Source organism: Marmota monax, unplaced genomic scaffold (genome assembly GCF_021218885.2).
Source record: "Marmota monax isolate L192 unplaced genomic scaffold, Marmota_monax_Labrador192_F-V1.1 WCK01_AAM20220418_F8-fsc00004, whole genome shotgun sequence".
NCBI lineage: Eukaryota > Metazoa > Chordata > Mammalia > Rodentia > Sciuridae > Marmota > Marmota monax.
In genome coordinates, this window is record NW_026692881.1 from 14,417,572 (window position 1) to 14,432,329 (window position 14,758).

The following is a 14,758-nucleotide window of genomic DNA, read 5'->3' on the forward strand; positions in this document are numbered from 1 at the left end:
AGGACTGGCTGTGCTCACCCAATGGGACATCGCATTGTGAAAGTTCCCCCAAACAAGTCATGTCGGTCATTCCCCTCTTTGGGTAACAGTGGCTAGTGCAATGACACTCCTGCTGTTAAAAAGAAAGCCAGCTCTTTATAACCTATGCTGATTTTATTCCCCCCCCCCCCGGGATAATCTTAATGGCAACTCTACAGGGTCCCAATCCAAACTGGAGCCTGGGGAGTCAGTGTGGGGAGGGACATTAGCTCTGAGACCCTGAGAAGAACAAGATCTGGTTAGCAAGGAACCTGAAGGCAGCCGGACCATCCTTGGAAACATAACGAAGAAGAGAAACGTTGGTTTTATGGAGTTGGTTTTTGCTATCAAAACTGAAGCCTAAAATAACTCAACAAGTTCCCTATTGGAATTGATGAGCACCTCCCGAGCGTAAATCAGAGTGGCAGGGAACCAATATGCTGCGATCATCAGTATGTATGGCCTGACCTGAGACTGCGCCTAAGACAAAGGAGGGATTTTACACCAGCAGCAGGGCCTTTCCACTGTGCCTGAGGCGGGGGGTAGGGGTGGGGGGGTCCCTGCTGCCTCTTCCCAGAGCTTTTTATCAGTGTCTGAATGGACTTCAACCTTAGACACTAGATTGCTCGCTAGGGTTGCGGTGTGTGTGTGTGTCTGTGTGTGAGGGGGTAATTCTAAGGATATAATCTAGCTGGTCAAATAGCAGAATATGTAACAAAACCCACCCCCAGCTCAATTCTGACCAAATGGCCATGGTCAGCATCCATGATGACCTAAGACCTTGCTACTCAAAGTGTGGTCCACAGACCAGTAGGCTTGACATCATCTGGTAGTCTGACAGAAATTCAGAGTCCCAGGCCCTGCCCCAGACATGCCAAGTGAGAATCTGCCTTTTAACCAGGCACCCAGTGATTTGTGTGCATGTGAATACTGCCAGAGCTCTATTGCTGACTGCCCTGCCTCCTTGGGACTGCCCCTCTACCCCTCGGTATCTGGGCTTTTTTTCATACCCAAAGCAGCATCTTCTACTGGGCCGTCTAATTGCTAGAGGCAAATGCATCACTAAAAGAGCTCTGGAACTTGGCAGGAAGTTTGATTGGATAAAGAAACTCACGATTACTCATAATCCAAAATGAGGATGAATACCCTCTTTCCTCTGACATCATGAGGCTCCAATAAGCTAACGGATGTAAAAAACTTTATGGTGCTGGGGAACACGTGATTATTATGCACAGATCAACCTCGGCCTGCTTTCTGATCCTCACACGCCCCAAACTCATTCCTGCCCCAGGAATTTTTTTCACAAGCCACTCCCTCTGCCCTTTGACTTGATCATTTCCTCAATGCCCTCATTATTCTTAAGAATCCAAAAGGAACAGCTTTTTTAAAAAAATATTTTTGAGTTGTCAATGAACCTTTGATTTTATTTTTATTTTTTTATATGCAGTGCTGAGAATAGAACCCAGTGCTTCACACATGCTAGCTAGACAAGTGCTCTACTACTGAGCCACAACCCCAGCCCTGCAACAGTCTTGATAGGAGGCCTCTTCTCCCAGGTCCTTGAAAGATTAGCTTGTTTTGTCATTCAAGTCTCAGCTCCAACATCCTCCCTGCAGAAGGGCCCTCCTGCTCTTCCCACTCCAAAGCTTCACCCTCTATTCTTCACCCTGGTTTGCTTTCTTTATGTCACCTACCATTTTCTGAAATTACCTTGCTTTCTGCATGTTTGGTGTTCCTTACCAGAGCTCGGTGAAGATAACAATCTGATCTGATGAGCCTACTATACTTCCATCCACAGGAACACTGCCTGGCTCTGAACTGCATCCCATGCACTTTGTTGGAAGATTTGATGAATTAGCACCAGGGTCTGGAGTGTGTGTAATAACCCGTGATTGAGGAAAAAGTGGGGGTGGTCCTCCTCATTTGCATGAATCCCTCAATGGTGTCTCCTGCAAATGTCATGATCAAAAGGTCTACCATGCAACTGAGAGCTCCCCCAGAGAGATTCTTCCAAAGCACATTCACCGGCAGCATCATCCCACCCTAGCACTGCCTTGTCAGAAACCAAGGGGATAGGTCCTGCCATCTGTTTTGACAAAACTCTCTATGTGTTTTTCATGCACTGTGAAGCATGAGAGCCACTGTGGCCAGGGAACAAGAGAATCCCCGCTTTGTCCAAGCTCTGGCCTATGCAGCACCTTCATGCCTTCAGTTTTTAATGTTCACTCAGGAACTGGGTAGTGAATGGCCCAAAGGACTCTGTCACCTGCTGGCTATTTGGTTTTTCTTCTTCTAGCCTCTCCATGCCTCCTCCAACCACAGGGCTAGAAGTAGGAGATGGTTGGCCAGAACCGAGTGATTCTTCTTTTACTAGTGTTTTTGTAGAGTAAGTCAGGCTGATTTAATTTTAATCAGCTGAGGCAGCAGAGCATCGGTTCTCAGCCCTGGCTGCACTTTAGAATCACCTGGAGAGCTTGAAGACACTGAGGCCTGGGTCCTACCCCAGGCGGATTGGATCTGAATGTCTGAGGACGGAGCCAAGTACCAGTATTTTTTTTTAAGTGCTCCCAGATGATTTTATCCCACAGCCTGGGCTAAGAACCACTGCAGTGTTGTCAAATAGCCACTCTCCATGCTTGCCTGACGATAAGAACCACCAGGGGCTCTTTTAAAAATTACCATTCCCAGGTCCTTCCCCAGGCCTCATCTGTCAAACAGATGAGGATGCTTGTTGAGAGTTTGATGATAAGATTCATGTGAAGTGCTTAGCATGATGCCAAGCACAGAGTAGGACTTGGGGACTGCTTCTAGCCACCCCTACCCCTCATATAAGGTGGGTTCTGGGAAGCTGTCTCTAGTAACACACTTGCTTGTATTTCAGTTTGGGGCAGGAGTTTGAGTCCTGCTTCCTTGAAATCAGAGACCACAACTACCATTGCTTGTAAGCCTCCAGGTCTCCAATACTGTCAGCTATACTTCATATCTGTCCCTTGAAGGTGGGTTTCAGTCCCCCATCAGTAGTGCAATGTGAAGAAGTCCTGGGATTTCCTCCACAAAATGTTGTGACTGGGTTCTTAAGAATAACCAGGGGATGAAGGAAGTGAACAACCCACAGAAGCAAACCAGACTGAAGTTGAAGACACCTTAGATCCTGTGGTCCACCCTCCTCATGCCACAACTAGGAAGTAGAATACTTTAAATTTCTAGCACATGATACCAATTTAAAGGGACAGAAATTGAGGCATTTATGTACTGGGGCAGAGGCTCAAAGAGACAAAAAAAGACCCCATGGACATGCCTAGTAGTCCCTCGACATTTTAAGACATAAAGACTTAAGTGCCACACATACATGGCAATGTGGCTGGCCCCCTTGTTATTCCTGGCGGAGGGCTGCTGAATAAGAACAAATCTGTCACTGTGCTCTGAAGGAGCATTTCAGAAACCTTCTCAATTAAGACAATTATTGAGGAACACATTTTCAACTCCATGCTGCAAAATCAGACAGAAGAACCTGCAGAATCCCTCTGATTCTTGACAAGGTGCAGAAAATCATCACGCAGCTAAAAAAACAAGGCCCCCTGAGCTAATGGAATTTCTGCTAAAATTTTCCAAATTAGGCAAAGAGAAACACAGAGTTGTTCTCCCTGTCCTCATCCTGAGGATCTGAAATGCTGAAAAAAAAAAAATTCTGGGGTGACCCTCTGGATGCTGTAATTATGATCATTAAAGGTTTTTCCCTATTATAGAAAAATATACTTTGTGCAAATTTAACAAAAATTAGGAAAAAAAAAACACCAGGAAAACCACAAATAAGCAAATAGGAATTACCTCTAAGTCGACCACGTAGAGTAACTTTTTAATACTTCCATGTATTTGTTTCTAGTCATTTTTCTGTGCACATTTACACGTTTCACCAAGTAGGGAACAGACTAGATAAAGCTTTATATTATGCTTCTTTCCCTTAGTTGAGATCATGAATACTTCCCTCCCATCCTTAAATATTCTTTGAAGAGAATTTTTAATGACCACATACTATTTCATCATGTTGGTGTTCCATAATTTACCTAGCCATTTTGTTATTAATGGATATTAAAGTTGCTTCTTTTTCCCCCCCTCTTGCTGTTATAAAAAGGTGTGACGAATAGCCTGGTGCATAAATTTTTGACCATATATTTCTGATTATTTCTCTAGGTTAGAGTCACAGAAGTAGAAGTATAGAATCAAAAGGTTTGTATGTTTCTAAGGCTCTTGGTACCTTTTAACAAACTTCTTTCTGGATTATTGAATGCCTACTAGCAGTTCCTGAAAATATCCACCTCCCCACATCTTTGCCAATGATGAGCAGCATAATTTGACTAAATTTTTTTTCTGGTTTTGTAAGTGAAAACTAGAGACTGATTTCATGCTATTTTCTTGAAAATTCTTAGTTGAAGTTGTGTATTTTTTCCCCCCTGTCTATGGGCCATTTGCATCTCTTGTGAATTACTGGTTGTTATTATTTTAGGATTCCATCTGTAAAGTGAAATTGCACATGCTACGTTATAGGAAATCCCTGCATGTGAGCTGCCTCCTTCCTGTACCTCCCTGTGCCTCTCAGTCATCTAGACTCAGGCTCATAAATGGCTACTTTCACCTCTTGCCAGTGGCAAGAAAAACTCAGAAACCATAATCCTATTCTTTTTTTTACCTTATCTGATTTCATGAAAGCTTCTGACTCACTCAAATGATAGCTCCTGTTGGAAGATGCTCATCAATACAGATGCCCACCAAAATGTGTCAACATTTATTTTCTCTACGATGCTTTACGGGCAGAAATCTTTGATAATGTATACATTGGCAGACCCTTCAAGGTCAACACAAAAGTCAAACAAGGTTGGGTTTCGTTCTGATGCTCTTTGACATTCCTTTTTCTGATGGTAAGTTATGTCACTAACCATCTTCCAGCAAGAAGTTAAATCAGTCAATGGACAGTAAATCTCTGCTGACTCTGAGGGAGAAGTAAAACCCACTCTGATCTAATCAAATCTAATCATCAAGCTCAAAAATGCTGCTGCTGCGGCTTTAATTTCAGTAACAGATCTTCACACAACTGTCAACATCATTACCAAAACACATCAGAAAATTGGATGAAAGCGCAACACGTAGACAATCATAATCCCCCGTCATCAATCTCTAACGGTCCCCAGTTGACAATTCAGATTAGGAGGTGAGCCTCTAGGGGACACGCTTTGTAAATCAACTTCACGAAAGAGTAACATTAACCCCAGAAACACCTCCATGGCGTGAACTCAGGCATCAGCCAACTGAGAATCAGGAATTAAAAAAGCGTCACGACATTTGAACAAAGTTTATGATCCAGCCTATTTGCTCTGGGAGGACGCAGCACAGATAACTAAGAGTCAAAGAAAGTGGGGAAGCTATTGCTCATGGAAAGTTTTCAAAACCACAGAGTAAGTGAAGAAACAACTTTTGACAAGCCAAAGTCAAGAGCATTGGGCACTGGTCACTTGGTAGCAATTCTTCTGGGTAAACCATGTGGGTCTTCAATTCTAGACTCTCAAGAGGAATCTTATTTTGTTAATGTGGTGACTGAGCATGCTCAAAAGAATGGCAAAACAATGGTTTTGAGAATAAGCTTCAAACAAAACATGCCAAGGGGGAATGGTGATGTCCTCCATGGGTTGGAAGTCCTTCAATTATCAGGGAAGCCACAGAGAGTTAAAGCTGGAAGGACCTTAGGAGCTATCTCACTCACACACACATACTTACTGAGCACCTATGTTGTGTCAAGTATTGTGCCTACATGCATGGAAACAGGCTCAGAGAGGTTAAATAATTGGTCCAAGGTCAGACAGATAGTTAAAGCCAAGACATCTACTGAGAAACTAGCATTTCAATTTTTTATAACAAGAGATAGAAAAAGAATGTTTGACAGAAATGAGTTACAGAACAAATAAATAATCCAAGACTGTCTTGGAGCCTGCCAAAGTAGAGATTCTTCTTTCCCTCCTCTAGTTGGGCTGTGAGCTTTTGATCACAAAGAGATGGAAATTGCAAGACACCAAGAGGCAGAAGTCAGTTCTCAAAGTTTCACATTTCCTTTGTTTCCTTATCAGAAGACACACCAAGAACAACCACATTCTTCTGTCTGAAAGTGGGATTCCTCAATTGTTGGAACTGGTCCAGGACCTTGCATCTGGCAAGGATATGGGGGTGGATGACAATCATCCACTGTGTATGAGAGCTGCTGGGTGACCATACCAGGATGAAGGTGAGGTAGGATGTGTTCCACCCACTCAAATACTTCACTTTGTATTGTCCAAACTTATATATGCACCCGGCACACAACACACCATCCACACACACACACACACACACACACACACATGCACACATTCTTATTTTGGAAAATTTAATGGCATATCTTTCCTCAGTCTAAGAGAAACTTTAAAAAGCAAGGAAGCATGCTGGGTACGGCTATGGCACATGCCTGTAATCCCAACAACTCGGGGAGGCTGAGGCAGGAGGATCACAGTTCTGAAGCCAGCCTCAGCAACTTAGTGAGACCCTGTCTCAAAATAAAATATAAAAAGGGCTGGGGATGTAGCTCAGTGGTTAAGCTCCCCTGTGTTCAATCATTAGTACCAATAAATACATAAATAAAAATAAGCAAGGGAACAGGATGGCCTACAAAAAGGGTTTTAAAGCATGGATTTGCTGTTGGACGTTACACGTTTCTTTAGATCTGCAGCCCGTCCTTGGGTGGAGGACATACTTCCTGCTTAAGAACGACAGACAATAGTCACAGCCTGTTGAACCTCATCTGCTTCCCATGTGATGAGGAAAATCTGTACATGGCCATGCCTGAGGGGTATGGAGGGGCTTTCAGGCTGCATGTAGGGATTTTTCAAAGAGTCTTTGAAAGGAAATCTAACTTTTAGGCTTGAGAACTTGTCTCTACCACAAAAGTCTATTAGATAATGAGATGGGCTCTTCAATAAATACACCAGAATATATCCATCCAAAGGAGCATCCCTCCCCTCTGGGCAGTCAGCAGAGACGCCAGATATTTACCCCAAGGCTGCCACCATTATTCCCAACACTTTGGGGCCTCCTTTGAGAATTTCCTTCACATTGACGCCACATTATTTGGCATAAGCACAATGGTAGCAGATTCTCATCCTGTGAGGCGGGATTTTTATTTTTGGAAACAGTCAAGAGGTTTATTGGCATTTGTAGCCAAGCCCAGTGAATAACCAGCTGATTGAGCTAGTAATGTTGTTCTGGGTCCAAACTGAAGCCTAGTTACAAGGTCCCATGTTCTTGTGTGGCATGGAAACAGGCTCCCAAGGTCATTTCAAATGAGGAGGCCCTGTACTGTTGGAGGATGGCAGCACTGCAGGACCAGGGACACAACCTTTCAGTAGCCCTTGGTGACAAGGACAGCAATAATTTGGGTGAGCGATGCTCACTGGGGTTCTTTGGTTGTAGACAATAGAAACAGACTCTGCCCAACTTAGGTGGATAAAAAATTTGCCCAGTAGGCTATAGGAGGGCTCCTTGGTTCAAAGGGGAAGCCAAAGGGCAGACTCAGAACAGGAAGCTCCAGAAGGATCCCAAACCCTCTGACAGCCTTGCTCAGGGGCAGCAGCGAAAATGACGCAATTCCAAACAAATTTCCCCTCCTTGCATTGTTCTGTCCAAAAGGGAAAGACTCCTGGGATCTTCCAGTTGGATGCCCAATTCTTGGCTCTACCCCCAGCATCTGATGGAAGAAACCCCAGGGATCCTTCTGGCTTCTGTAGAGTGAGGGCAGTATTCCTTGACTGCCTTTCTCCAAAACTGCGCATGTGAGCGGACAGCGGTGGAAAGAAGGGTGTGTCTTAGGAATAGGGAGTAAATGCTAGGTACACACACGTGCACACACTTGCACACACACACACACATTTATACACACACATACAAACAGATATGAACCACAGCTAAGTGCTGCTATTATTCTTATTGATATTGGACAATGTTAAGTATACCATACGCTTTGCACTCTTTGTCAACATTTTTCTCATGTTGTGAGTGAACACTGGCTTCATTAGCCATCTCCAATCCCATGAGCTGATAGAGTCTTTCCCTTTACCTTACAGCTCTTAAAATTACAGGATCTGGGCTGGGGATATAGCTCAGTTGGTAGAGTGCTTGCCTAGCATGCACAAGGCCCTGGGTTCAAACCCCAGCACCATCAAAATAAATAAATAAATAAATAAACAAACATTGATCTATGTCTACTCTATCGTCTCCAGGTAGAACCACACCCTGTCCTTTTCTCTCAGAGTATTCGTGAATCTGGGGAATTCTCAGTTCTTCTCCTCTTCCTCTTCGTGGGTGTGCCCACCATAGCCACATCTGACAGCTACACTGAGGCCATATTGTGCCATGGTCACTGTGGATGAACTAGGACATGGGTAACAACAGCCTTTGGTCATTTCAGAAGTGCACTTGCCTCTGCAACATGCCATGGCTCCCTGTATACATCAAAGTGCATACTCCCAAGAAATCCAGTCACCAGCCTGTCCAAGGGAAGCTACCCTCCAATCCCTGCATGCAGAGGAAAGGTCATGTCAGGCACTAAGGCCATTATTAACCTGCAAGGAGGCCCTGAGGCAGTAGGTGGGCCATATATCCCAGCCTGCCTGGCACTGGAATAGGAGATCTGTTTATGAACTTCCAAGAGCCCTGGGAAGTTCATTTGACTTGGGTGTTTCTGGCCAGCAAGAGACAGATGCATTTAGTTCATAGCCTCCTTATTGGGCTCTGTGAGACAAAGCACCAAAGAGGTCCACAAAAGCTGGCCTTAGGCCTCTAACATGCTGTTCATGGAGGCCGTGAGAGCCGTCAGAGCTGCAGTACAGGAAGACCACTAGGGCTCTGGGAAGGAGGAAGTGCAAAGGGAAATGAGGCTGTGGATGGGAGGAGGTGATGCTCAGTGGGGTTCTTTGATTGTATGCAACCGAAACTGACTCTGCCTAACTTACATGAAAGGAACTTGCCTGGCAGGCCACAGGGGAGCTCGCTGGTTCAAAGAGAAGGCTGAAGGACCTGGAGGAGGGCTGCTTGGGGTGAAATGCACTGAGGGCAGAGAGACTGGGTAACCAGCAGCCTGCCACCCACCATGCACAGGAGGGTGTAGGGTTTGGGCCCAAGACCCTCAGCAGGGGCCCTCACTTCTCTAAGCCTCAGTTTCCTAGTCTGTAAAATCAGGGTGAGATTTTCCTTTCATGATGTGATCTATCAGAGGTAATGTATGGAACATCCAGCCGGGCGTGTACCAGTGGCAGGCACCCAGCGAAGGGCAGCTCTTTCTTTTTGAGATGCTGACATTACATACAGCAGTGCTTTCTAGACTTTGAATTCAAGACATAGTAAAATTTCGAAACACAAACTTCTGAGCCCTCACACAGGATTGGCAGAGTTTTATTTTGCCAACTAAGGACCATACAAACAATATTGAACCAAACAAACAAAAAAAACCTCTGCCATCTATAATATAAACCATAAAAATACTTTATAACACACACACACAAAAGCAAAATGCACAAAACCTTAGAATTTAAAAAGTCAGTCCTTTAGATGGAATATTTTTAGTTTCGTGAAAAAAAAATCACACGATTTTTGTCTAGTTAATCTTGCTACAACGTAAAAACAACTTCATTCCAGACTGGCAGCTCAGGGATGGGCATTTGGGAATCGGAGGCAGAGACGAAAGGGTTTGGGCTTTGCAACCAAATAAGTCATGGTCACCTTCCAGCTCTGCCACTCACTAACTGCATGACCTTCAGGAAGAGATCTGCCTTTTCGGTCTCACTTTCCTCCTTTATAAACCAGAAACACTAGCACCTCTTTCATAAAGGAGAATATGTGTCAAGGGCAAAACATAGAGCTTGGTGCACAGTAGGTGTTCATTGAGTGCTAATGCCAGAGCCTCCCAAAGTCTGAGCGAGGACCAGGTCACTCCCAGATTTTGAGACTCTCAGTACCTGCTCCTCAACTTAGAATGGGGTTACAGTCTGATCCCCATCATAAGGTCGAGAACTCACAAGTCGCACCATTGTTAAGTCAAGGACTGTCTGTGGACTAAAAAATGAAGCAATGCCAAGACAGGAGTGCCAAAGTCATATAACTTCAAAATATTTACTTTAGGAAGATACATTTGAAGCATATCCACACACAAATACAATGGCTGTGCCTATAGCCTCATAAATCTCACATCTGTGAAAGTGTCATTGAAGCCTGGTGGCCCCTCTGCTCCCCATGATAGATCCTGGCTGACTCCTTTCAAGGTATGGTTCTTACGCATGACACACCCCAAGCCACCAATTTTACTTGTCTGTCTTCTCCATTGTTCTTTCCCCCTGACCGGGGTTCACTGGAAACCTTGTTCCAGGTCTCTTTACTTCTGGTTTATAATTCTGAGCATGCAAATCTTAAGAAATGTAGCTGGTGTCTTCTTTGCATCGCTGGACCTCAATAGGTTTCAACGGGACTGAAATTGAGGGTTAGAAGGGAAGATAAATGGGTGTTGAAGTGGATAATTTCACCAGGGGATTCCAAGGCAACCAAGGAGGGGTAAGAGGACTGTGCCAGAGGCCCCTGTGGCTGGTAAAGGCGAGCCCACCCAAGGCTCTTGGAAATTGGCCCACAAGGTGTTCATGTGTCACAACGCATGTGGCATGCACGCACACACAGCAACTGTGTGCCCCCTGTTTCTCTACAGACATTAAAATCCCCTGCTTCTTTGTTTATTGCTCTCTCTCCCTTAGAATGGCAGCTCCAGGAGAGCAGAGACCGTGTATACCTCTGTTTTTAGTGCTGAATCCAGGACTGGGCAAACAGCAGGTGCTCGACAAACGCTTGCTGAATGAGTGGCTGCATCATGATTGAGTGTCCGCTGAGCGCTCTTCCTTCTTGGATCTAGGAACAGAACCCCTTACGTGGTGGGTGTCAATCCTTCCTTTTCCCTGGCTGAACAGTTTCCTTGAACCACGGGGATGGGCATGTGGCCACCCAGAATCCTTTTCTTGTAATTGGAACTTTCTCTGGTGGTTGGGTTGGGAAGATTTATGCCTAGGATTGCTGGCAGTTTTGGTAACAGACTCACAAAGATACTCTGAAATAATTAAGCTGACAGGTCGAGATACATATAGAGATGAGAAGCACAAGCACAGAGAGAGGGATCCCGGCCGTGTTCGGTCTCTGGCTCCTGCCAGTCCTGACATCCCCCTGCTGCCCCTCTGCCTGCTTTCTCAAGGCTCAGCTGATCAGGTCTTCTTGGAGTTACATAAGTTGCCCCTGTGGACCTCCACTACAGCCGTGTGTGTGTGTGTGTGTGTATGTGTGTGTATGGTGGGGGTGGGGGTGGGGGTGGGTAGTATAGCCATAAATTAGTTTCTATTGCAATCCACAGTTCTGACTAATCCAGTTTTAAAAGATGATAATTGACCAGAAAGTAGCAGTCAGATTTTCGCTGACAGATTTTGCTGAAAGATCTTATAGATAGATGCAGCGTGGAACAGTAAGAAGTGATGATGCTGGTGTGGTGGCGGCAGCTACAGCTGAGTACTTTCCGTGTGTCAAACACAAGCCCAAGCATTTTGTGTGCATTAATTTAAGTGCTGTGATGGTTAGTTTTGTGTCACCTTGAGTAGGTCACAAAGTGCCCAGATTAAACATTGTGAAGGCACTTCCTGATGAGATTAGCATTCGATTCTGTGGATTTAGAACAGCAGATCATCCTCCTCAGGGTAGGTGCAAATCTTCCCATCCACTGAGGGCCTGCATAGAACTAAAGGCAGGGGAAGGTGGAATCCGCCCCGTATTTCCTGCCTCTCTGCTGAGTTGGGACATCCCATTTTATCTTCTCCTGCCCTTGGACTGGGATTTACACCATCAGTTTCTCTGGTTCTCAGGCCTTCAGACCTGGCTTTCCTAGGTCTCCCAACTTATAGACAGATGTGGGACTTCTCAGCTTCCATAATCAACCAATCAATCTCTCTCTCTCTCTCTCTCTCTCTCTCTCTCCCTCTCTTTCATTCCGTTGGTAAACCCTAATACAGCTGCTATCCCAGGGGTATAAGCTAGACGGAGAAGGAGCTAGTTTCCACAGGTTTGTGACTTCATAATTTCCCTTCTACATCTTGTGTATGGTTCTTTTTTCTTTTCTCATTCCTTTGTTCTCTCATCCTTTTCCTCTTAAGTTTCTCACTCTCTTCTTTCAATGACCCTTCTCTGGCTACTTTTAATCCCATTTTCATGGCAGTCCATAAGGATATATTTTAAGACCCTGGTTTTCGACTCTTTTCAAGTATGAAGATACCTTTTAATGTTAGGAAAAAACTTCCATATAATGGTAGCTATACTCACATCTACTGATAAAACTCCCATGCCTAGATAGATTCTCAGATGCCTTATAATAACTCTGTAACCTCTAGGTTGGCATTCACTACTTTAAAATATATAGGAGAACCCATACAGCCGCCCTCTTACTGCTATCTGCTTGGTTTGTTACAATATAGGAAGGCTTATAAATGCTATTTCCGAGCTCCTTTCTGCTCACCCTCTGCCTTGAGGCTACTAATTTCTTCTGAAATGTGGTCTTTTTGTCCCTTCTTCAATACGTTTAATTATTTAAGAAGGCATGAACTATGATACTTACATTTTATATATCACCTCTTGATTATTCAGGAGCTGATTAATTCATGGGTGGCCCAAGTCATGTCCTTCTTCCTACCCCCATTTTGTTTTAGCATTCCACTTCTTATCAGCCTTTTTTTAAAAAGTAAAAATGGACAGTCGGAATGAGAAATGATCCTGGTTACAAATTATGAATTCCGATGGAAGATTTGGTTGAAGGAAGTTAAAATTATTTCCCAAAGTAAGAATTTCTTTAATTCATCAGGCATATCGATTCTCTCCGAGCTCGGTGAAGGCAGGAGTTGTACTCATTCACTACTAACCTCCAGGGCTCAGCAAGGTGCCTGGCACAGGGTAGCTTAATACAAAATATTGTTAAATGAATGAGTAAGAGTTGACTAATATAATAAGGGTAAATAAACTTTCTTCTAGGTGGGGGCATTGATTCACAAGAAACTAATAAAATTCAAGATAACTTATTTTACGGTTGCATGTCTATTGATAACACAGAATAAGAATGTTTAAATGGCTGTGTTAAAAATTAACAACAGAGGATATATAGTTCTAATTAAAGAAACAAAAAAAAATTATATAACGCCATATTATCTGATTGCTAGAAGAAGGGATAGAGAGACACAGAGGTTTCTAAGATAAGGGTTGGTCCAGGAAAACTCCTCCTGTTGTATTAGGTATTAAATACACATAATCACCCTCAACACACTAGCAATTGAGCACTTAGCACATGTCCAGTACTATATGAAGCAATTTGAATACCTATCTCCTTTGTCTTCACCATGGCTTAGAAAGTATCTTATTGGATAGGGCTGGGTTGTAGCTCCGTGGTAGAGTGCTTGCCTTGTATGTTTGAGGCCCTGGGTTTGATCCTCAGCACCACATAAGGATAAATAAATAAAAATAAAGATAGTGTGTCCATCTACAACTAAAAAATATATTTTAAAAAAAGAAAATATCTTATTGGATAGTCATCAGAAAGTTACCACCTCAGCCGGGCATGGTGGTGCACACCTGAAATCCCAATGGCTCAGGAGGCTGAGGCAGGATGATCTTGAGATCAAAGCCAGCTTCAGCAAAAGTGAAGCACTAAGCAGCTCGGTGAGACCCTGTCTCTAAATAAAATACAAAATAGGGCTGAGAGTATGGCTCAGTGGTCAAGTGCCCCTGAGTTCAAGCCTTGGTGCCCCCAACTCCCCAAAAAAGAAAGTTATCACGTTCCTTGAAAACTCCTTTAGCTACCCTGATTTTTGAACGAAGAATGAACTTGTCTTCTTTTTACTTCTTAGCTTTTAAATTAAAGATTTATTTTCCTATGAAATGTTAGAGGTGTTTGAAAGATTGACTTAGATTTTAGATATGCCCTTGGAAACTTTGAGATATCTGTTATTTCACTAGCACTTGCCTTTTGAAGTTAATGAATTGTCTGGAAAGAAAACTTTTATAATGAGACTTGCCATACTTTTCAAAGTCCTCCTAACTCACGGAAGCATATGGTTTGCACGTAGAGAAGCAGCAGGGTAAAGGACAGGTTCTCTAGACCTGTTCTGTGGCTCTGGTGCTGTCCTGTGACGTGGAGCAATGGCTGATGGGAATTAGAAGAGGGATCCCCGATGCAGCCACGTCTTCCCAGAATAGGGGAGCAACGTGAAAACATCTGGAAGAACTGAAATTATGGCCCATCTTATTTGGAGAGGTTGGAGGAAAATGGCTAGCTAACTCCCTCCTCCCCCTTCTTTCATACTTTGCTGTAGCTTGGAGTGAAGGATAAGGATAACAGGTTACTGATAGAAAATATATATATTAAAAAAAACAAGTATAATTATGGAAAACATTATGGAAGTTCCTCAAAAATTTAAAAATATAACCGCCATATGATCCAGTAATCCCATAGTGGGTATGCATCCAAAGGAAATGAAGTCAGTATGTTGAAGAGACATCTGCACGCCCATGTTCACAGCAGCGCCACTCACAATACCCAAGAAATGAACCCAAGTGTCCACCAATAGAATGAACGGATAAAGAAAATGTGGGATGTAGATGC

At 43.7% G+C, this 14,758-nt stretch overlaps 1 protein-coding gene and 1 non-coding gene across 7 annotated transcripts in view; one reads left to right on the forward strand and one right to left on the reverse strand.

Moving 5' to 3' along the window:
- Crtac1 (cartilage acidic protein 1) overlaps positions 1-14,758 on the reverse strand; it is a 134,627-nt gene that overhangs the window by 87,441 nt on the left and 32,428 nt on the right. The window lies entirely within an intron of this gene.
- On the forward strand, positions 8,185-8,257 carry Trnaa-agc (transfer RNA alanine (anticodon AGC)). Its single transcript has one exon. It is a non-coding gene; the product is annotated as a tRNA-Ala (tRNA).